This window comes from Rhinolophus hipposideros (genome assembly GCF_964194185.1).
Source record: "Rhinolophus hipposideros genome assembly, chromosome: 11".
In the NCBI taxonomy this organism is placed as follows: Eukaryota; Metazoa; Chordata; class Mammalia; order Chiroptera; family Rhinolophidae; genus Rhinolophus; species Rhinolophus hipposideros.
In genome coordinates this window covers 46,249,371-46,272,995 of record NC_138057.1, presented here as the reverse complement: position 1 = coordinate 46,272,995, position 23,625 = coordinate 46,249,371, and positions in this window count along the sequence as shown.

Below are 23,625 nucleotides of genomic sequence, written 5' to 3'. Positions count from 1 at the left end.
TTTGGGGATGGGTGTTCAGATAATCATTGTCCTTTCTTTTCAAAGTAATGGAAACCAAACTAAAACAGTCTCCGGGTGGGGAGGATGCAGACAGAATAATTTAGTGGTTCAGGTAACTGAAAAGCCCAAGACTGGATCTAGATGTCCAAACTACGACGTTAGGCGTCTGTCTTCCTCCATTTTTTTGCCTCTGCTTTTCCCTCTGAGTTGGCTAATGAGGTGCCAAAGGTGGCTAGTTACAGTTCCAGGATTATTTTCCTTTAATTTAGAAACACCAGCAGAGAGTTTCTTCTTGACATCTCTGAAGATTAGTCTAATGAATTTGCTCACACTTCAACTAATCTTTTTGGCCAGGTCCAGGTCTAGTGTCTGTCTCTGGAGCCAAGAATAGGCTAATTCCAGCTGAAGCAAATGACCTAAAGGGAAGTAGTGGTTGGAGGAAGAGCACCTCTTCATATGGGAGGTGCTAAGTAGGCAAAACTAAGAGGTGTTCACCTCAGAGGTATTATTGTCTTTAGCCATGTAATGAAAGGGAATCAAATTAGGACAGTTAAATTTCTCCATGAAATATGTTCCTCCTTCACTTGAGAGGCCAGATGAAATTTTAAAGATATCATTCTTTTTCTTCTTCCCTCCTTTCCTTCATTCCTTCCTTTCTATAGAAGGAAGTTGATGAACATGTACTATATTCCAAGCACAGTGTTGAGTGATAGGGATACAGAGGAATAAAGATACTGTACCTGACCCTCAGGAGCTCTAGAAATTTCCTCAGGTCTACATCTGTCCTGAAAAAAGTTGTGTTAGCTTGATGCCCTTTGGCCTAAATGTGAGATTTTGACAGTGCCTAGGGAAATTTAGTCAAATGACTAGGAAGAAATTCTTGTATTTAGACATGTTCCAAGCTTCATAGGAATTTTCTAGCTTATTTTGTGTGGAGAGTCGTTAACTATAGAACCATAGTTTGCTCAACCCTGCCACCTTAGGCTGTAGTGCAAGTTTTGAATCACAGGGTAATTGAAACTAGTTTCTGTCACACAGCAGCTAATAGTAGCCATTACTGCTAATTGGTTGCTATGGCCAAAATGTTCCTAAATATACCCTGTATAAACAGTACAAGGGAAGTTTTCTTGGAGTTACTTAGGCACTTACAATCCCCCATGATGTTCATTATACAACGCCCCCCCAAAAAAAAGACAAAAAGCATTCATTAGGTATATATAGTTATATAAGTAATGCAGTCCCATAGTAACTGAGGGAGCCCTGTGAGCTGCAAGGCACAAGCATAATGCTGTTAGGGGAAACTGTCTCTTCTCTTTAGATTAGCCTTGAAGAGTTTTGTGAAGGAGACAATTTCCTGACTCTATTTGAATTTTATTTTGGAATCACACATACTGGGGCACTTCATGGCTAGTTGTGTCACCAGCTTGATTTCCATCATTTGTAATTGCGCTCAATGTTATTAGGATAACATTTTATATTATCACCAGAGATAGGAGATGGTCTGGTTGTATGAAAGGACAGAGTAAGACAAACTGGATCTTTTCTAATCTGTAAGACAAGAGGGCAAGACACATGACCCTGACTTCTATAAGCCTTAGTTTTCTTTTCTATGAAATGAGAGGAGTAGTCTAGCCACGGCTGTCCAGTAGAACTTTCTGCTACGATGGAAGCATTCTATCATGTGTGCTGTTCAATATGGCAGTCACAGGCAACGTGGCTGTGACTACGTAGTGTGACTAAGAAACTTTTTCTTTGAATTTTAATTTTTACTTGATTTAAATTATTTTAAATGTTAATATATAATAAATAGCCACACGTGGTGAATGCTTACCATATCAGACTGCACAGGAAGCAATCTCTACAGTCCCAGATAACTCCCCAATTCTAGGGTTATAGAACTAGTCAACATGTGAAGATTGTTAACTCTGGGTTTCTCTGTATGAAAGTCCTTTTAAGCATCAGAATCCATTCTGTGTTCTGAAACACTTCAGTTTCTATTCAGCTTTCTGATTCAGCTGAAAGATGAGTAAAGGTACATGTAAACAGAAAAGCTCCCAGGGGAATGAACATCGTCTCAACAGGGCTCTTGTCAGCTGAGTGTTCCAGCAGACTCCCAGAATACATTACCCTGGTGAACTACGCTCCTGTGGCAGCCAAAGACACACTAAAACGTGGCTGGGGGGCTGAAGACTTCCTCCCCAGGTTTTCTGATACACATTGTTGTTTCAGCCCTGTGGGGTGCACATACCTGCAATGGACTGTGGCACCACCAAACACGATGATGTGGAAATTTAGAAGTTTCTGGTTGATTGAACCAATAATGATAGCCCAGTTATGTATGAAAAGATCTATAAAGCCAAAGAAGTTTAAAGAGGGAGACGGAATTACCACATCACCTGAGTCTGTGAAGGTAAATACTTGCTCTAGTTCTCCAGCCAACACGTATCAGTTTGAATTGGTCAGGGCTGCATTCTGAAGGGTTGAGGCTTCCCCAGCGTTGTCATCCTCAGAGCTGCTAGGTTCACATTGGCTAGAAGAGCAGAGAGAGCTGAATTAGACATTGAACCCTGTTCGTTATCCTCTGAGTAGTGGACCAGCTTTAACCAACTCTGCTTTACGCCTCAATGCCCAGTCCATGAGCCCTCCCAGCTCAAGGTGTGGAAAGTCACATTGGAGGAACCATCTGGCACAAAGAATTGATTAAGTCTAGAAATTGCTAATTGTCCTACTTTATATCTTTGCTCCTGAAAGATTCAGACAGATGGGGCAGCATAGGCGAGGGAAAGAGTGAAGTCTTCAGAACCACACTGCTGAATGACCACCCATGCCCAAACTCCCACACTGATGCCAACTTGTTCTCTGAGGTCTGAGCAATGCAAAGGATCATGGGAATAATGTAGGTTGTTAACTGCAGTGCTCTTGCTTTATTGAAATGCCTGGATGCCAGGGACAAAGGCTTAAAAGCAGCATCGGGCATAATAAGTGTTAACTTCCAGTTCAGAAGGGGTGCTGAAACTCCTCTGGGTTTGCATTTTAGGAATTCTGTCAGGACTGGCTCCCAGTGAAGAGGATGTTAATATCTGGGCACGCAATGGGTGTCCTAACAATCATTTTATTGCCCCCTTTCCCATCTCTGGTGGCAGCCAAATGGTTATCATTTATTCATTCAGCAAATATTTACAGAATACCTTCTGCCTCTCAGAAACTATTCCAGAAACTATTTTTGTAGTGAATCAAACAACTTTCTACAGAGCTAATATTTTGATGAGGAGAGTGGGAAGTGGAAAAGACAGAGACAAGAAACAAGTAAATAACTATTAATATGGTGGACAGTGGAACGTGCTGGAGAGACATGCAGCTCAGAGAAGATGATAAGGAACGAGAGGTTGCTATGTTTTTATAAGGTGGTCATGGCAGGATTCTCTCTGATAAGAAGATATTGGGGTAGACACCAGATGGAAGTGAGGGAGGAGGCCATTTATTGACTGAGGTAAAAGTGTTCCAAGCAGAAAGAACGGCCAGCACAAAGGCCCAGAGGCAAGAAGGTGTTTGGTGAGCTTGAAGAACTGAGATGAGACAATGTAGCTAGAGAGGTATGAGCAAGAAGTGGAAGAAAATAAAATCAGAGGACTGTGTGTGTGTGTGTGTGTGTGTGTGTGTGTGTGTGTGAGCAAAGAACATGTAGGCCTTACAGGCCACTGCAAGAAATTTGGCTTTTACTCTCAATGAGATGGGAAGCGGTTGGATGACCTTAAACATAGACCTGTCATGACCTTACTTACTTAAGTTTCACTCTGGCTGCTATGTAGAGCAGTCTGTATGAGGACGAGAGTGGAAGTGGAAGACCAAGGGAGGTGATACAGCGTTCTTATCACCTCTGTTTTAAATGGAGAGCTAACAGGATTTGCTGATGAATTGGCTGTGAAGTTAAAGAAAGAGTATTCAAGGACTGATTCCAGGGTTATCACAAAAACAGTTTCTTACTGCCCCGTTTTTGTACATTGTAACAGAAGGAATGACAGAAGTTTGCTGGAATAAGGTACACGAGCCTTTCAACACCTATACTGGCAATTAAAGAACATCTGTCAATTCAATCTTTCTGATCCAGCAAACAGTGCAGTTTGGGGAGTCAAAAAGACTTTAGGAAGGCTCTCAACCACTCAAATCTTTCTTGAGACATTTACCCATCCTGGCTCTCCATTTCTTCATCTTATAGGATTGTTGAAATAATTAAATGAGGTGAATAAAGCACCAAGTATGGAGTCTGGCCTATGGTAAGCATTCAGTACAGCTGTACCTACAAAAGCTAACTTTTATTATTGTGTATCACAAATTAAACAACCTATAAAATCAGGGCAATGAGCTCATTCTCTTTTACGTTGGTATCAGTTTATGCTCATAAAAGGTTTAATTTCGCTCTTCTCTCTCTGACTCTCTGGAGACCTGGTGAGTGAGTGAGGTGGGAGTGGGGAGCGGTACCCACTGGAACAAAAGATAATTCTTAAATGAAACCATTTGTTCTTTCCCTTCACATTCGTAAAGTTTCAGAGTGGGAGCTCTCTTTAGAGTCTCTCATATAGCAGCTTTATTAAAAATAATAATAGTAAAATAGGATCCAGGTTAATTCTAACTACTGACCCTGGGGGCAGCACTTATATGGGCAAAAGGGGATGCTTTCCAATGCTGGTATTGATTTCCATGTATAACCCCCTCCTCACAGAGTCCTCTCTCCATTGCAGCCAGTGTAAAATGAATCATTCTCTTTATGATTGCTCCTTCAAGTCAGACCCCAAGCCACTTGTACAAGAAAGGAAAAAAGCTTGGAAGGAGAGGCCTGCAGCAGGAAATCATGTCAGATATCTCCTTTCATGAGCAGTGCCCTGGCTTAGCTCTAAATCCAAAACGCTAAGTGTCCTTAAGACTGGTGATGCAGCAGCAACTACAACTTTCTGACATTAAGGGTGTGGCATGGGGAATGAATTGTTCTGTAACTGAAGGGAGCCTGGAGCAGAATCAGTCATAGCATACCTCTCTCTCTCTCTCTCTCTCTCTCTCTCTCTCTCTCTCTCTCTCTCTCTCTTTCTTTCTCTCTCTCTCTCTCTCTCTCTCTCTCTGCCCCCTCCCTCCCTCTCTCCCTCCCTCCCTCCCCCTCCCTTCCTCTCTGACACACAATCCAACTTGCCCCATTTTTCTCCCTACCCCAATTCTGTCCACACCTCAAGGGGCCTCATGTTCATATGTACAGACACTCTAGCTCTTATGTCCAATTTTATTCCAATACCCTTCACCCCCTCAACTCCCATCCACCATCAGGGCCACCCTTGAGCCTGAGGATGGGCACTCTATTCCAACACCAAGATACACACTTGTGGGGACACTCAGGCCCTGGGGGATAGGTTTCTGGTTGTAGGTCTTGGAATCCCTAGGTCCTGTACCCCAGAGGGTGACATAGTACTGTGCTGTACCATACAACAACCACTAAGGGCATGTGGCTATTGAGTTCTTGAAATGTGGCTAGTCCAAAATGAGATGGTCTGTGAGTTTAAAATACCCACTGGCATTTGAAGATTTAAAAAAATGCAAAGTATCTCATTGGTAATTTTTACATTGATTACATTTTTAATTAATTGCATTGTGGATATACGATTAAACTTAATTTCATCTGTTTCTTTTTGTCTTTTTCACAAGCTGCTGGAAAATTTCAAATCACTCATGTGGCTTGCATTACATTTCTGTTGCACAGAGCTGGTCTAGACCAGTGATTCTCAAAGTATGTTCCCAGAACCAGCAGTATCAATCGGGAACCTGTTAGAAATGCACATTTTTAGGTGCCAACCCAGACTTATTGAATCAGCAACTCTGGATCCAGCAACCAATGTTGTACTAAGCCCTGCAGGTGGTCATGATGAAAATACCAGTCTAGAAGAGAGGGCAGCCTAGAAGTGGAGTTTTCCCACCTTGCTTCTGGACTGGACCCCAAGCCACTGAGACTGGACCCCTTATTCCAGTGTGGGGACAGAGTCCCAGAGAGCAGTTTCCAACTCTCGGCCTCACGTGGAAAGGTGCTGGCTCGGGTAGTAGATGGCCATCAGCTGTTACCGGTTAGCCATTAGCCACTAATATAACTGCCGTGGCTATGCGGGCGGGTAGGTTGGTTGACAGAGAAGCAGACGGTGGATTGCGAATCATGTGGATCCTGTTTCCTGTGTCTCCAACCCGGCCGCCAGAGAGAATATAGTTGTATGAAACCCCTATCCATGGCTCCGTTGGTGTTCCCTTTTGGCCTCACCATATCCTGCGTTCTTGTGCGAGGAGCGGGACCAGAGACCCTGCATGACACCCAGGATGCAGAGAAGTGCAGGAAATGGACCCTCTGAAGTCTCAGAGCCCCAGTCCCAGCCCAGCTAGTTCTACCCTTAGCCCTTCCCCTCATGCCTGCCTGGGGTTGTTCTCCTCCTGCAAGGAAATGTATTTATTCAAAGGGGTTCAGTCATCTTGCTAAATAAAGTCACTGGCTTAGGCTGGCAAATATTGACTCAAGCTGTTACGCTTGTATGTATGTCAGTAACTCCCAATGTTCGAGGGCTCAACAAGCAAACAGGAGGTACAGGAAGTTATTGTGGTGTCCAGGCCCCTGTTTGTTTTGTGCAGCTGATGCCTGTTGCCCATTGTGTGAGGGTGGTTACTAATGGCCTTGTTATGGAGCACTCTGCAGTTGATAAGGCCAAAGCCTTTCATAGAATACAAATGCCTTTTACATTTCCACTTGAAGAGTTTAATTGTGTTTTGAAATATACAGTACCCTAAAGGCCTCTTTTTCTTCAGCAATGTACTTCCCCAAAATCAAACCCTGCAAAGAGTAGCATAATGGGGTGACATGTAATGGGTGATCTCAAATTCAGTTGGATGGGGGCGCTGCTGGTATCCATTCTGCATATATTTAGGTAGGGCTCCAGAGCTGGGAAGGAGGAGTAAGTGGTGGCCGCCTCATGAAGGGCTGTAAGGCATTCATCATCCACAATTTTAAAGAATTGGAAAATGTTCAAAATTCCTTGTTTGTGTTTTCTTTAATTAGCCTGTTGGTACAATACTAATGGTGAGAACAGAAAATTTGTTAAAATTTTTGATTCCAGCTGGTGTGCTGGGGGTGGAACTGGGAGTATGAGTGAAAACTTCAGCATGCACAGGGTTAGGGAATGGGTAGAAGAGGATGGGGGATGGGTCTGGCAGCAGCCTGGGGGTTAGGAGGAAGAGCAGAGGGTAGGGCAGGGAAAGTAGGGACTCTCAAAGTCACCCCTCCATTTCTTTGTTTCTAAATCCTGCTTCCTTATTTACTCTCTCACAGTACTCTCTCTCCTTTTACTCCTCTCTTTTCATTCTTGGTTATTTTCTTTTCCTTCTTTTCCTTTCTTCCTTCATCTTGCTTTTTCACCTTCTGGAAAATATAGACACAGAAAATTACTTAAAAGGAAAAAGGGAGGAAACTAGCCACTAAATACTTTGGGTCCATATATATTGGGTCCACCCTATCTCAGGAACATGTACTTGCAAACACTACCTTATTTATCCTATGTAAGCATGCAGAGATGCGCACGCGCGCGTGCACACACACACACACACACACACACACACTTGAAATATGTAACATGATTCTTTAGCTGTCAGCCTATAGCAAACCATAAAAGAAGGCTTTTGCGAAAGTGACCCTGACTCTGAAAACATGCAAAGATCTTGGTGCTTTGAGTTCTATTGTTTAAAGTGATCATATGGACATAACTGAAATAGGTAATATAATTAAGTCACTGTCTTTAGCCTGCTTGGGCTGCCATTACAAAAACCCAAAGACTTGGTGGCTTACACAGCAGAATTTTGTTTCTGAACATTCTGGAGGCTGAGGAGTCCCAGATCAAGGTACTGTCCAGTTTGGGTCCCAGTGACAGCTCCTTTCCCGACTTACAGATGGCTAACTTCTCCCTATGCCCCCACATGGCCTTTCCTCCAGCCTGCTCATGTAGAAAGACATTAAGTTCTCTTTCTCTTCTTATAAAGAGCACTAATCCCATCATGAGGGCTTCACCCTAATTACTTCCCCTCCTGAAGTTCCTTCTCCAAACCACATTGGGAGTTAGAGCTTCAACATACAAATTTTGGTGAGGACACAAACAGAACAGAGTAAACATTCAATAAATGTTAGTGTTAACCGCTGCTTCTGGAGTGTGGACTTGTAAATTGAAAGCATTCTGTGGTTGAGAGATCCATTTTTCTTTTCTTCTGCCATTTAGGCCTCAGCACTGTGGTCAAATCAACAAAATCATAGTTAACCAGATATTCATTTTTAGTTGTTATTCTATTAATTATAATGCACATACTCTACATAGGATATAACCCTTAATAACTTAATACTGAGAGCTCTCAGGAGCTATTTCTTTCTCTCTCCGTGTGAGTTTTTCTTTATTGACACTTCAAAAGAAACCTGGTGATGAAATAGTCAGTTCAGTTCACTGCCAGCTAATCCACTGCCAAGGGATGAACCCCCAGTTTTGTTACTAAGAGCATGGTCTCAAAACCCCAAATAAAGACCCTGTTCCAAGTCACTGCCCCTTGATTCACTCCTGACTTTATATGTCAGTCTGTGTTTTCTCAGTCCAGGGGGACCAGGCTCAAGTGGATTAAATTATAGAATGATGAGCTGATCATTCCAGGTTCATTCAAGACCCATCTGGGGTGAAACCACACTTTTCTGTGGAGCTCTGCCTTTCGACAATTCTTTTGCCCTAGATGCTAGTTAGGTTAAATAGATTCAATGCAGAAATTTTACCTCACAACTGTGATAGTCACAGATAAGGCATAATTTTTGTAGGGTTGATATCTATATGATGTTTCACTATTAGACCCAGGTTCCTCAAAGTGTGATCCTACCGTTGGTTAAAATGCAAATTCTCAGGCACCATCCAGAGTTACTAAATCAGAATCTCAGGGATGGGCATCCACAAATCCGTGGGCTGAAGTCTAAAAAACAGGGATAGACCTGGATAAGGACACTAATATTTTGTTGTTCTTGTTACCTTTTATTTTCTTCCTATGGTGAGTTTTTTTTTTCTTCTCAAAATAGAAAGGACTTTGTATTTTTTCATATAATTATAAAATCATGTATGTTCATTGTAAAAATGTTGTGGTAAAGAATAGTTTAAATTATAAGTTTAAAATCACCAGTAATCCCACGACTCAAAAATAAACACCTGATAAATATTATCATCTTTATCCACGGAACATTACTGTGAACAAAATCCATTCTGTGAGCACAGTTGCTGCTTTCAGAGAACCATAGGATAGTAAAATCGTGAGGGAACTTGGAGAGCGTATGGTCCCCATTCCCTCATGGAAATGGGAAACTCTATCAAGGGAAACTCCGTCATTAGCTCTACGGTATTGATTCAACCAAAATCTGGCATAAATGAACCTAATAGTTGTCTCCATCAGATGTGAATGAGGCATCAGATTATCTGTCTAATAGGCTGCACTTTAGGACAGAGCTCTGAATAGTTCCAAATCTCAAAGATGCCTAAATAGTGTATGTCCCTAAGATGCCTAATAGTTTGCCCTTGGGGAAGAAAACAAACAGGTAAAGAAAGATATCATATGAGACCTATTGATATTATTTCTCCATCTTTGATGAAGTAGGCTCCACAATAACTATCGCCCATTATTCAGTTACCAGTGCAAAATGTATTAATATAATGATGACTCATTCATTCATCCATTCATTGCTCTCACAGATATTCTTTGAACATCTAATTTGTGCACTACTGCTTTAGGACTAGTGTCTTGGTAAGAAGAAAAATATACATATTTAAGTACATCATTTAAATAAACTTGTACCTTCCTAAAATATAATCTTATCTCAATGTGTTCTATATGAGACTGGGTTTTTAAGGCTAGGGAAACAGTATGCCTTCTTCTTCAATTTTGACCACATATACTTCATATGAACTTAATGAGAGCACTCCATTTATGGAGTTGCTCAATATTTAGATTACTTTTTAATGAAATATCTTGTTATCACTATCCAAATAATTAATGATCTTTCAAATGGAAACCACATGGAAGTATAGGGACAGGAAATTAGTGTTTCTCTTTGTATGGACATAAAAGAGAAAGCGTGTATTACAGGATAAAGAAAAAAAAACAGGAGGTTAAGAAACTTCTGTCAAACATCTATTAAAGTTTCTGGTTGGTGAGCTTTACTTTGCCAGTTATTTTGTCATCATGTGCACTATCCCTTTTGTTTTTCAGTATGTCACTGTACCACAGATGGCAGTTCATGCTGTTACCCAGGGCCCTGGTGAGTTGTCTGATGGGCGAGAAGTTGCCTGTGGATGAACGCTTGGTGAACTAATGGCACTCAACACATTTAAGATAGTAATATGAAAATCAGTATAGTGTATTCTAATAAAACACTCCATGGTCCTTATAGCAAGGTCATCTAATGCCAGGAGGTAATTTTTTGAAATGTAGTCAGCTTCCTGGAAACACAAAGCTTTAAAAACAAAACAAAAAAAAAACCTTTCAAGAATCAGGGACTTTTCCAGGTTTTTAGGCTCTATGCCCTTATTATATTGATGAGTAAAATGGAGGCCCAGAGAGGTTACATACTTTAATCAAAGATTGGAACCTGGGGTTTCTGTAATGCTCTTTCTACTGCAGCCATCTTGCCTAGAGAGCCTCAGGAAGCACATCTACACCTATCCCTCTTTAATCAGTATTAAAGTTGCCTCAGGTTATGTCTTATCTTTAATATGAGCATCCAACTTTTAGATGGTAGTGATAATCAAGATGTCAATTAACAGGAAATTAATGGTATTTGTTGAAAAATAATGCACTCCCCACATACTTGGTAAATCCAATTAAACTGAGGTTTGAGAGTGGCGTGGAAACAGGATGGAGTGCAGGTTGGGGAGTGTAAGGGAATGTGAGGGTAGGAAGTCAAGTGTAAATGAGAACATTTCTGGAAAGGGCCACTAGAGGAGGGTCTTTAATAGAAATTAATATGAACTTGAAGAAAAATTTAATGTTTAATTTTTTTAAAGAAAACCATAACTCTTACATGTCCTCCTTATAGTAGGGCCCAAGTTTATGATTTAGCATTTTATATCAGTTCATAATGTGTTATTAGGACAAGGCAAGGAAAATGGTTTATAAACATGATACTCCACTAGGAAATGTCTAGACGGCTGTTTTTGTTCTTTCCCTCCTCTCCTTTTCAATAGTCCAGACCTTGAATGTGAGAAGGAGACTTAAGATCTTCAAACAATAGGCCAAATAAATGTCTTTTACATTTTGGAAAGGGGGGAAAAAATGACTCTCAAGGGCTCAGTAAACTGACTCGAAGTTGGCCTGAAAGAGTCACAATACTTTTTCATTCTCTGGATTCCTCATGGTCCCCACAGAATTATTCCACCAGCTCTGTGACATTCTGGGGGCTTTTATCTTTTATGGTGAATTACCATATCCAATGCAAATCTCTTTTAGGGCTCAGAGAGATCTCAGCAAGCAAGGAATATGGAACCGCTCAAATGCTCAAATCAGGAATAGATGAGGACTTTGAAGATAAGGTAAACTGTGTTTTCTTGTTGACAAAATAATCTGAAGCTTTTGTTGTATGTTTCCATAAAAGACTTCCCAGGCATAAATCAATATGGCAGCACCAACTCTGCGAGAATAAGAAATGATAAGTATAGTTTTCAGCACCCCGTAACCACTCATTACATTTATTTCCCAGTTTTCTTTGTTATTTCTTTCCTGTTCAAATTTGAGCCAGCACATTTTTGGCTTCCCAGCTGAAGTAGGAGGCACTGCCAATCAGCAGGAAATATAATACAGATAAGATTCATATAAACTCTTTTGAACTAGTAAAATAGCTGGATGGGAAATGGATGTTAAATTGTTTATATTTGGCACAAGAAGAAAACGTTCCATTTTTAAATTCAAAGCCTCTGCACCTTTGTAAATGAAAACAAATCACATGGGTCATGTAGTGTTCCACTCTGTAAAAGCCATCAGGAGACTGATAAAAGCTTTTGTAAATCACTAACTCTATCTGGGCCTTGCTCAAAAGAGTCATTCCCTAGATTAAAATGATGTGTCCTTTGACCAGGGTCTCTGGAAGAAACTGTGCAGCAACAACAAGCTCCCAGCGTACTCTGAGGAGTACTCTATAACCAGTGGCACGTGAGGTCTGGAGAGCTTTGGGGCAGATATCTATGAATCCTTACTTTTCAACTTAGGCTTTCCAAAACCCTGTGAAGGTGAGACAGAATGAAAGATACAAATGTGTGGTCTGAAGATACTAGCATCGTGCAAAAGCTGTCATCTTGGCAAACACTGGTATGCCTAGTGAGGTTTAAGTGATAAAGAAAAAGTAATTTTTAAAAAGGACAGTTGAATTCCATGAAATAACCAAGTAGTTTATCTCACAGAATGATAAATCCCCACTTGGTCTGAATTTTTTCATATTTCAACCGTTGATCTCCTGTCACCTAAGTATAGTCTAGACATTAAATGGTGTAAATGTGTTTTATAGTTAAGTAATATTAATCCAAAGCTAAATTGTAGACAGCTGACTGAGTGGTGAGCTTTCTGTAATTGGTGAGATACAAAGCCTGGGATGCCTTGTCACTGTGGTCCCCTCATGTGATCAATCCGTGTTACTGTGTCACGGTTAAATATATTATAGGATCAAATGCGTGGACCAAAGAAAGGGGACAGCAGGACTATGGTTCTTCAGACTGGCTTCATGAAGTTACATATTGGCCTGAATTGCACATTAACAGCAAATCCATCTGGTCCTTATTATCAGAACAATGTTGACCTCAAAAAGAAGCAGACAGGAGGGAGGTCAGTGCAATTCTATGCATCCTTTCAAAGCCTGTAGAGCTCCTCTGGGCAGGGTTTCTACCATTCTTCCACTCCACAGGGGAAATCCTGAACTACAATCGGGAGTGTGTGATGCAAACAAATGCTGATAGCTACCTTTATCCTCCTTCATCTCTCATCTATAGTCAAGTAAGTTAATAATGTGTAAATCAGGAGACTATTTTCTTCCAATCTGGCATAGGTCTGATATCTTAAGATTTCAAAATGGTGCCGTTTACACAGGCAGGGGAGAGAGATGTGAGCACCCTATATAAAATACTTTCCTTTGTAGCCATTCTCTTGCCATGATGAATCCAAGGACTCATTTTCAGAAGATGACTCATTGGCAAGATGATACCAGCCCCCCAGTCTCTGCTTAGTTTTATAATCATTCCAGAAAGGAGGTTTGAGACCAGACCATTGTCTCTATTGAACTTCTTCTATTGAAGAAGAACTTCTTGAACTTCTATTGAACTTCTTCTAGCCAGCACCCCACAGGTTTCAAACAAGTGCTGAGGATGGAGCAAAGTCAAGGAATCAGGACGCAATGGGTCTCTGGCTCTCTGAGTGATGCTGAAAGGACACTTTGAAGTCAATAGGCTCAATGTGGAAATCAAAAGGAAGTCTGCAAATGCATGGAAAAGTGAGAATCATTTTCTTTAAAGTGAACTACACTGCATTCCCCAGCGACTCAAGTGCTGTTGGCAGCCCTCAGGTTTGCTGATACTGCCACAGATTGGCGCTATCTATTGCTGAGATGAAAGAACCCAGTAGTACATTAAAATAATAATAGTGTGAATGCCCAAATTAGATAGCACTGATAGGACATAATTTTCAATATTCAGAGAAGTTACCACATATTCACAAACCAGCAGTTTTGTTCAATACTTGAACAAATTTTCTAACTGAATTAAACGCAACCTCCCATTAGCACCAATGATTTGTATTCACTGCACATGAACAAAAGTAAAAAACAAACTGAACTTCTGCTATTGAAATTCAAGACAAAGAAACCACCAGACATGTTGAGGAGATGCAAATACTCTGAAAGGCTTGTTTTCATAGAGTTGAGAAACGAAACCACATCCCCATCAAGGCTTGGAGGCTTTTCTAGAAATAAGGAATCGGGGCTTAGCAAATATCAGCTTGGAACATGTTGGCAGTGTTAATGGGGTGGATGGATGAATTAGTTACTGACCAGAATTTGCAGAGGGATCTCGCAGGAGGAACAACAACAAGCAAATACTTGGGTTTTAATTAAATTATTAACAAACAGCCTCAGTTTGAAAGTTCATTAATAATAATGCATCTGAGATCCCCAATGTTGATGAACTTATTGTTAGAAGTGGTAGGTCAAGGAGATCACCAGGAAGGCAAGGCCACCCCTTTTCCTGTTCAGTTATATTGTTTTATTGGAATAGAGGCTGTTCTCTAGTGATCAACATTTAGGACATTTGGTGATGGAATGAATAGAGCATCATCACAGCACTGCTGTACTAATGATACTTGGCATTGAGTTGAATAAAGGTGACTGGATAACAGGTGCTTTCCTGATGAGGTGGTGACTCTACAAATCAGGCTAAATGTGCTGAGGCTCATTTGTGACCTATTCCTGGTAACTTTAGTTTACAGCTGGCATTAAAGCAACAGCCCTTTATCATTTCAATTTGATTTGAATGTTTCAGTAGGATGTTGCTTCTGAAGTGTGTTCTTTTCTTCTTGGAAGTTTATCCCTCCAGGATGGTTATTGGCTCTTAATTTGGGCTCCATCAGAAACAGACCCTGAGGCAAGGGTATGAATACAAGTAAATTATTTGGAAAGCAATCCCAGAAAGTGTTGCCAGATTTAGCAAATACAGTAGTGCATTTGCTTGGGGAATGCATTCCAAGACCTTCAGTGGATGCCTATATATACTGCGTATATTTTTTCCTACATGTGATAAAGTTTAATTTATAAATTAAACACAGTCAAAGATAACAATAACTAAAAATAAAATTAAACAATTATAACAATATACTGTAATAAAAGTAATGTGAATGTGGTTTCTCTCTCTCTCTCGCTCTCAAATAATTTTTATATTTTTCAGTCTAAATCTATTTCTGAATCTGTAAAACCATCTTGAACTTCTTCTAGCCAGCACGCCACAGGTTTCAAACAAGTGCCGAGGAAAAATGAGCCACACTATCCGCAACCCGCCGTCCGCTTCTCTGCCAACCAACCTCACTTGCTAATTGCAATCCGCTCTTGCTAGCTCAGCCACCACCTTCTTGCTAGCTCCCATTTTCTGATATTCATTTTCCAGTAAATGGCTTACTATCACTTGTTTCAGGGGAGCCCTTGCTGAAGTCTTTGTATAGGCTCCATGCTTTCTGGGGAAACACATTACCATCATTGGAACACGTTTTGTGTTCATATCTTTCACTCACAAATTTAATGCCTTTTCCATTTTTACTAACCATTTATCATGCACCATGGCCATAAGCTTTGCAGTTTGAGGTGTGACAGCAAAACTAGCACAAATTTCTTTTTTATTCTTCACAATTTCACAGATAGAACATTTGTTCTTACTACAGATCTTCGCAACCTCAGCATAAAATATTTTTTTCTCTCCTTATAAAGTAGAGAACTTTCACCTTTTCACTTAAAGGAGGCACTTCATGGCTGTTCTTTGGCACATCCGTATTGCCAGCTCACTACTCTTGTACTTTAAGGCCATTATTAAGAAAAATAAGGGTGACTTGAACACAAGCACCGCAATGCCACGGATTCAACCTGATAACCAAGATGGTTACTACATGACTAATGGGTGGGTAGGGTATAAAGTGTGGATACAGAGGACAAAGGGATGATTCATGGCTCGGGCAGGATTTCATCAGGCTGCTAAGAATGGTGCTCAATTTAAAACTTATGAATTATTTCTGAAATTTTCCAGTTAGTAGTTTTGGACCACAGTTGACCATGGGTAACTGAAGCCACGGAAAGCAAAATGGGTAAAGGGGGCTACTGTAAAAATGTAGAAGCCCAGATACATTTTAATTTCAAATAACCAAAAACAACAACAACAATAAAGCTTTAGTATAAGTTATGTCCCATGACATATTTGGGACATATTTACACTAAAAAAAAATATCAGTTATTGTTTATACGAAATTCAAATGTAGTTGGGCGTCCTGCATTTTATCTGGCAACCACAATCCCAGGAAGTTAAGAGAGTGGGGACATGAGATAAGGCAAGTGAAGGAAACCAACACAGGCTGCGCCAATGAGCAGATGTGGACAACTGTAGCTCGGTCCCTCTGGGGACTTTGCAAACCTGTACAGAACAGACCTTAGAGCTGTCCTGTCTGGGTATAAAGGCACGTGGGACATGTATCCACCATTTCCTTCTATCATTTGTTAAGGGTTAATCCTGGGAGCATAAGTCCCCCCCCCCACCACGCCTTCCGTGTGTCCTTTGTAAGAGTGAGGAGAGAACTTCCTGCATCATAGGCAGCACTTGGCAGAGAGTTGCAGGTGCTTGTAGTAGGAAGCCCCTGTCAAGTACCAGAGTCTTAAGTACCGAGGGGTATGGGCAAAACCCTGCTAGTGCCTTGTTTGGTGACTCCGGGCAAGTCACGGCATCTCGTCATATCTAAATCCTCAACTCTTCACCTTTCTTCAGGAGGCTCTCTCTCTCCTGAGGACAGTGAGTCACTGATAACTTCTCTAGGAGAAGCTGCTTATTTTTCCAGCTTGGGGCAGGGAAGTAGGGTTGGTGTTGATCATGTTCCCATACTATAGTTTCTCCAGCATCTTTTTAAAATCCTGCTTCTATGAGAGGCCTACGAGTACGTACCCTGCTGTCAGTTCATTAGTGAGCCTAGCACATGGGTGGTTCACAGTCCTGCGTCATGCCTCACATCCTAACTCCCGCCCGTGCACCTCCAACCCCTGCATGGTTGTTTCTCCTGACACCCAGGGCCCCTCCTCCACAGACGTTTCCCTCTCCTTCCCTTTAGCCATCTGTTCCCTTAGGCGCACGCTGCACTGTGTCTCATCATCAAGAATGGCTCCCTTACCAAATGTAAATTCACATGCTGCCCCCCACAAATTCTTGCCTTTTAGCCCTCTTAGTGAGTCACTATTTAGATTTGATCTTTGACCCTGCTGAAACTCCTAATACCTTGAACCCCTCTACCAGCCTCACCCAGACTTCACTGTTTTTCCTATTCATGTGAGACTGCATGGTTTATGTCTCAGAACTCATTCTTTGCCTGTGATTAATTTAACATTCCAGCCTAACAAAACCCTCACCCTCCATCATCCATCTCTCCATTTCCTTTGTATCTATACCTGGGCAGTGGAGTGCTATGGTTTGACATCACAGAAAAATTGGAAATGATGCCTCTGTTGCTAGATGGGAGGGGGGTGGGGATGAGGGAGAAGGTGAAGAGATTAGAAAGCACAACTGGCAACCACAAGATTGCCATGGGGATACGAAAGACCGTTTGGGGCATATAATCAAGAATGTTGTAAAGATTTTGTACAGTATCCGATGAACACTTGTCTTATTAGGAAGATCACTTCATAGACGGTGTAGGTGCCTGACCACTGCAGTGATACACCTGAAGCTGAAGCCAAATACTAATGAATGTCAACTATAATTTAATATATATATATATATATATATATATATATATATATATATATATATAGTCACAGGATGTGGAGTACAGCACAGGGAATAGAGTCAGTGGAACTGTAACAGCTATCTACAATGTCAGAGGGGTAGTAGACTGGGGGAGGAGGGTTATCATTTTGTGAGGGGTATAAATGTCTATTACGTTGTTTTCTACAACTGAAACTAATATATCTCCAGACTTAACTGCCCCCTCGATGCTCTTGGCAATCCTATTATATTTTCCTAAGGTATTCTCTCTGGTTCTCTCCAGCAACTATTTAAAATGTGCTTTACTTTCCTCAAACCTTCTATCTCCCTCACACAACCTTCTCTGCTGGTATTTTCCCACCTGACTTTTTTATTCTCACTCTTAGGTTGTGATTAGACCCCCTTTTCCTGTCACACACACACACACACACACACACACACACACACACACACACAGAAATCATTGGATGAATTCTCTCAGATTTTTGCCATGGAAGTCATAAATTTTCTACACTCCTTTCTCCTTCCTTCCTTCCTTCCTTCCTTCCTTCCTTCCTTCCTTCCTTCCTTCCTTCCCTCCCTCCCTCCCTCCCTCCCTCCCTCCCTCCCTCCCTCCTTCTTTCCTTCCTTCCTTCCTTTTCTGATGCCGTGGAAAATAGGTCATGCATTTGTTGCATCGGTCTCTCCCCATCCCCTTCCAGCTGCTTCGGTCATTTCCTCTGGGAAGCCTGGTCTATTCTCTGCCTCCACCCATGCTCCAGTATGGGTTGGGCATCTTGCACATGTCCTCCCATGGCACCTCCTCACCTTGCACTGAGGACAGTTTACATGGTAGTCACTCACCAGTTGCTAGCCATAGTTTGAGGGACAAAAGACTGGTTTATAGTTGTAAGTTCCTAGTTGTAACCTCAGAAAGTATTCAAAAAGTATTTGTTGAATAAGTAAATAAAAAACTAAAGGAAAAATGAATTGGCTTTCTATAGTTTCCTGTGCTCCTTTGAGATGAGCATTTTTATTTTCAAGCACTAGATTTCAATAAGACCTTTTAAATCTAGGGAGATTGTGAATAACACGGCTACACTTTTCTAAGTGAATGCTGAAGTCAATCAGTTTAGTCAATAAAATGGCCAATTAATGGAAACTGGACCTCCTTATTTGATGAATTTGAAAGGTTAATTCAATCAGAATGAAGAGATCCTATAATCCCACACAAACTTAGTTGGTATTAGACCTCAGGAGGAATTAGTTTTCAGGAATGCAATGATTAAGAAACTCTAAATGAAGAACAGATGCAACTATTGATATAAGTATCAATATCCTATTAGTCCTTTCTCATTGGATGTCTCCTATCAGTCATAACAAATAAAAATTATTATTATGTTAATGATGTGGATGCCTTGTTTATTCCTCAGTGTAGATTTATTTCAAAATATAAAACTCGTTTCTTGATCATCACCTTCTTAATTCTATGTAGGAGAGCTCACTAAACAATCCCAACATATCTACAATTTCTACTTTTAAATTTCAGCAGAATATGGGGTCTTCCACATTGTCATGTGGGGGACCCTGCTCGCTGTGCCATGTGTCATGCAGGGAGTCACGTGGGGTCTCTGGTCCCGCTCCCCACATAAGAATGCAGGACATGGCAAGGCCAAAAAGGAACACCCATGGAGCCATAGATAGGGGAGTCATACCACTATACTCTCTCTGGCAGCTGGGTTGGAGTCACAGGAAGCAGGAGTCACACAATCCACACTCCGCCATATTCCACCGCTTGCAGGCTCACTCAGCCACCATCTTCTTGCTAGCCGCTCTTTTTGCGGCTAGCGTAGCCACAGCAGTTATATTAGTGGCCAATGGCTCACTGGTTACATACAGCTGATGGCCAACTAGCCACAGCTGATGGCCATCCAATCACAGCTTATGGCCATTCACTACCTGAGCCAGCACCTTTCCACGAGAGGCCGAGAGCCTGGAAACTGCTCTCCTGGATCTGTCCCCACACATATCATTGAGAATATGAATAAAATTTTAGTTCTCAGGCATCCAGAGGAATCACCACATTTGCGATTTTTTTCTCTCGTTGAATAAATGCATTTGTAATTTCTCTGAGAAATTTCTATCCCAAATCACCAGTTAAAGCCCAGCCCAGAAGTTTATTTTGTTGGGTATACTATGAATTCATTAGCAGTTACAAATCTCATGGTTGATATCTTGAGATCCCTGAAAACACATTATATTGGTCCCCAAATCGTAAAGACTGAAAGGATTTGGATAAGAGTAAAGCATATCAGTATCTAAGACCAAATATAGGGTCAGAATATACTTAATTACCTACAGGGTAATTTAGGTATTAGCCTCAGTGGGTCTTCCACATGATCAAAATTTTATATGTACTCATTCTTTATGTGACCCCTTTGAGGACAGAGCCAGGAGTGCAGTTTCCAGGCTCTCGGCCTCACGTGGAAAGGTGCTGGCTCATGTAGTAAATGGCCATCAATTGTGATTAGATGGCCATCAGCTGTGTCTAGTTGGCCGTCAACTGTAATCAGTGAGCCATTGGCCACTAATATAACTGCTGTTGCTATGCTAGCAGAAAAATGGGGGCTAGCAAGAAGATGGTGGCTGAGCTAGCAAGCATGGATTGCAGTTAGCATGGCGGATTGCAGCTAGCAAGTGAGGTTGGTTGGCAGAGAGAAGTGGACAGCAGGTTGCAGATTCTGTGGCTCCTGCTTCCTGTGTCTCCAACCCAGCTGCCAGTGAGAGTATAGTGGTATGGCTTCCCTATCTAAGGTTCCGTGGGTGTTCCTTTTTGGCCTCACCATGTCCTGCGTTCTTATATTGGGAACGGGACCAGAGACCCCATGTGACTGCATGACAACCCCAGAAAGCACTGTCATTATAATAGCCTCTCACTCATTAATGCTAATGATGAGGAGGTGTGTAAAATTCCAGAGAGAAAAAGAATTTCAAAGTATTTGATAAAAATTACTCGAACACACTTCCATTTGTGTTCACTTGTTCATGATAGATTCTTCCCTTGTTCCTCCTTCACCTCACCTCTATCCTTCCATCTTAAAGCCACCCCTTTCTCATTTGGAGTGTAATAAATAGGAACAAGATCCCATAGTAAGCTCAGTAGCAAGAGAATATATTGAGCATTAATGTTTCCCACTCAATGAAACCCTGCTGCATTGGGAGAAATAGCTCAAATTGTGATAATGTACAAAATATGGGTAATGAAGAGCAGATCATATTTCCTGATTTTCTTTACTTTTATACCCCCATATGAATCCTCCCCCCAATACTAAGAAGTTAAAAACTTGTCAAACTATAATTATATTAGAGATTTTTAGAAAGAGGGCAAACAGAGATAAAGAAGGCAGAATATCATTGTATCTAATGCTTGGGATAAGGAATTCAGTACCGAATTTTGCTCTGAGCTCCCTAGAAACTAGGGAGGAAAGGAAACTAGTGTCATATAATTCTTGTTATTTGAATTTAAATTTAAAGATGTTTAGGTAGTATGTGTGTATGGCAGTAAATTCTGAAAGGAACATGTCAGGGATCATGAATTGCTACTGAGGGGACATTAATGACAGAGTAGAAAATAAATGCCTTCTCAAAACAATAGAGCACCATAATATTCCTTCATTTGGTAATTAGAACTTTTTCTTTCCATTTTGAGGAGTTAAAAAATGGACCCATGCAGAATCAGAAAGAGAAGAATACAGATTTCATACTTAATTCCTCTCTGCTGGCCATTTCTCTTTGCTGGGTGGTGGTCCAAAGCAATCTAGACATAGCTCTTAATGGAGGTATTGAGGGTGCTATTTATCACTTCAACACACTGCTTTAGTCCATAAAATTCCTCGAGACAGAGCTATCTTTATGAGCCATCACACAGTTTTAGTAGGACATTTGAGTTTGGACTAAGTCCATGTTTGGCTGCTTATATTAAATTGTCATTCCAAAATTGGGTGCATTTCAACAGTGTTGGCATGGAACACGCTCATCCTTGCTTTAACCAAGCCAATGAACCCAGACCTGTCTCTGCATTTACAGTGTCATACTCACCCCATTGTTCACCCATGGTTCATGGCGCACTAAAGCTGGCTCAGGGAAACAATGAATACCTGAAGAGTTTGGCCACTGTCTTCTAAATTCAAATGTTTTATAAACCAATGCGTATGAATAGGGAAAACCTTTATTCAAAAGCAGTTTTCCCCACAGAGCTCTGTTTTATTTGATCTTGTTTTTTATTTTTATTTTGGCTCTGCAGTTGAAGCTAGGGAAGGGGTAGAAGTTCCAGGATTCCATATGAAAGGCCAGGATAAGGGTGCAATGAGAGCAACCAGAAAATAACTGAAACCTCAAGAGAGACACTGGTCAGCCATATGTCTCCTGAGTTTTTCAAAGGTTGACATGAGCCTATCTTAACTCAAGCGACTGGTGGACAAACACTGCTTTATTAAGCATATCCTGGTGGTTGCTGACCACCAGCCCAGCATTGGGCTCTGGCCTGCCACCTCTTTGCAGCAGACCTCTTTTTTAATCCCTGCAGATGTGTTTGAAATTCGCAAACCTCTAGAGCTGTCCATATAATTATGCTCAAACTCAGCTAAGGTCAAAATCTAGTACAGCCGATCATGCTCTTATTTGTGTGAAATGAGTCAGCACCTTCAAAATGGCGGTAATAGAAACAATTTCACAAAAATAAGTGTTGATGTGACTGCTGCTGAAAAGCAACAATGCCTCCCCTAATCACCTTCATTCATCAATTCCTGTATGACTCCAAAATCTACATTTTAACCTCTTATCCTTCTTCAATTGTTTGTAGAAAATTTCCCTTCATTGTTCTGCTGTCAGTTCCACATTAACACTATAAAATGCAAACTCATCATTCCTCCTGGAAACCAGCTCTATCTGCTAAGGGTACCCCCTTCACTTTTCCCTTTCCTCTCCTCTCCTCTCCTCTCCTCTCCTCTCCTCTCCTCTCCTCTCCTCTCCTCTCCTCTCCTCTCCTCTCCTCTCCTCTCCTCTCCTCTCCTCTCCTCTCCTCTCCTCTCCTCTCCTCTCCTCTCCTCTCCTCTCCTTTCCTTTCTCCCTCCCTCCCTCCTTCCTTCTCTCTCTCTCTCTCTCTCTCTGTCTCCCTCCCTCCCTCCCTCCCTCTCTCCCTCCGTCCCTCCTTCCTTCCTTCATTTCTTCCTTCCTTCCTTCTTTCCTTCTTTTCCAGGAACTAAATCAGAACTAAATCCCCTCTCCATTCTATTCTCTGTAAGCAAGAGTATTTGTGATCCTACTTCTGCCTGCAATCCTGGGTAACAGGATGAAGCATCTCGGTAACTTCCTTGTTAGAGCAAAGGTTTCCTCAATATTCAGCAGACCAAGATAAGGAGAGTTAGCCTCACTGACAACTTCATGTTCTATTTCTAAACATATTCTCTGTTCCCAATCAATTAAAAATAAAAATATTAGTTCAAAATAATTAGTTAAAAAGATAACATATGTTATTGTGTAAGGAATGCTACAGTTTTCTGTTTTCTTCCTGTGATGATTACTTCTATATATTTTTTAAAACTTAATTTCCACTTGTTTCTTCTTCTTTTTTTCCCTCTTATTAGTGCTCCTCCAGATTTGCAGATGCCCTAAGGAAACAGCTCATGTGCCTTTGGGACACTCCAGTTAGCAGTATCAATGCTTCCTTAATGCTGTGCTTCCACACCTCTCTGATCACTTGCCTGAATCTAGCTTCCCTTATTCAACAGACTCTCCTGTTTGCTGCTGTCTTGGCTGCAGGTCTGGGTTATGATCTTAGAGTTCATTCTAAATTTCCTGCTGTTTGACCATTGGTCTGGGCAGGTCGTACCTTTCCCTTTAGTGTCTGAGCCCTCCTGGCCCCCAGCAGGATGCTAGTTCCAAGCCATGACTTTACTCAGACCTGAAGTGCCCAAGATCACCTCAGGTTCAGACTGTTTATCTGGACCCTAGCTCATAACTGATTGTGAGCTCCTAGGCCTTCCAAGAATTCTCTGGTCCAGGACCACTCCTTTTCCTCTCCGTA